Below are 1,593 nucleotides of genomic sequence, written 5' to 3'. Positions count from 1 at the left end.
CACTTTCTAGCGCACTAAATACTGGCATGGGTACTCGAAGAAATGGCACAAAATGTAACAACAATTAGCGGTGCCAGATGGAACACCTAAATGCCACAGTTCTACAGTAATGGGTGAAGGGAAGGGCTTGAAGCAGAGAATGGAAATAAGGGACCCATGCATACATAATTAAGTGCCAGGCTGGCACAGTGATGGATTTGGACTCGATGCCTGACTAACTTATTGCAAATATATGTCTCAACACTGCAAGGGAAAGGTCATGTTTTGAAATGGTACCAGAAAAATAACAAATACATTTCAGGTCTCAACATTTAGTGAAGGACAAATCTTGTACTATATGCAAATACCCTTTATGTGGCACAATGTCTGACAGATGGTGTGCCGTGGTAACTGCACGTAAAGGGGGCTGCACGTAAAGGATAATATTGAAGAATTGATCGCTGGGCAAGTTGGTAATCCATGACTACAAAGAACTGCGCGAAAATAAACTGGCACAAGGAAGACGCTTGTCCGTGCGTCTCCTTGTGCCAGTTTATTTCACGCAGTTCTTCGTAAAAAAGAATAATAGCTGCACATTTAGACGTGTATGTCTGCATGCTTATGTGAGCGCTATATGAGCTGCTAATTCTGAAAAAAAAGCTGCAACACTTGCGCTTGAACTACTACAGAATGTTATTGTGTATAGCTAGTGTTGGTACTGGCAATAAATCTTGGATTCTCAAGCACAGTTTGTATTAGCTGCTGTACCAGCCAAAGCTAAGGATGTTGCATGACAGCTTATATTTAAATAAAGGTGCACGTAAAGCTACATGGTATGGAACAGGGGCGTAGCCACAGGGGGGGGGGGGGGGCATTGGAGGGCGTTCAACCCCCCCCCCCAAAAAAATTTTCATGCTTGTGTATATATACACACAGACATGCAAACGCATGCACAAACATACATAAAGCATGGATGACTCCCCCCCACCCTGAAAAAAATTTCTGGCTACGCCCCGGTATTGAACATGAGGGAGGTTGACTGGGACACGTAAAGCTCAACATTTATGGGTGTGCTATTAGTGTGAAAGCGTGCTTTTTATTTGCAGCTGTTATTTGCAATTACGACACCTACTGAGTAAAAGAATTGTTCCTCTATATCTACTATTTAGTATTTTACGTTTGCATGTCGTGTCCCATGATCCGAATCAAGCAGGATGCTACTGACTGCACATTTTTAAGACAGGTGAACATTTATTCCTAGAAGTCAAGATTACTGCCCGAGTTCAGCCACTTCTAGCATTCTGCTAGTTTATACGTTTAAGCGTTGTTAAGCTCAAAGCATACTCGACTGGATGACGTGGAGTGAAGTAATACTGGCCCTTGTCGCTCCGATCACATCTCGTAGCCAAGGAAAGAATCACTTTCACTCGTCGACAATGGGTGGAATACGAAAACAACCTTCAACCTGCTATGTTTCCCAACACAGGGCCTCCACCAGATCGCTGTTCGGCGCTGATATGTGGTCAACTGAGGCATGTTATAGAGCTTAACGTTCATGAAGCTTCAAGGTGCAAAACAAGTGCATATTTAATTTGGGGTTATTATTTAGATTTA

This window comes from Rhipicephalus sanguineus, chromosome 4, assembly GCF_013339695.2.
Source record: "Rhipicephalus sanguineus isolate Rsan-2018 chromosome 4, BIME_Rsan_1.4, whole genome shotgun sequence".
NCBI classification, from domain to species: domain Eukaryota; kingdom Metazoa; phylum Arthropoda; class Arachnida; order Ixodida; family Ixodidae; genus Rhipicephalus; species Rhipicephalus sanguineus.
The sequence above is the reverse complement of the archived record's forward strand: the minus strand, read 5'-3'. Positions refer to the sequence as shown.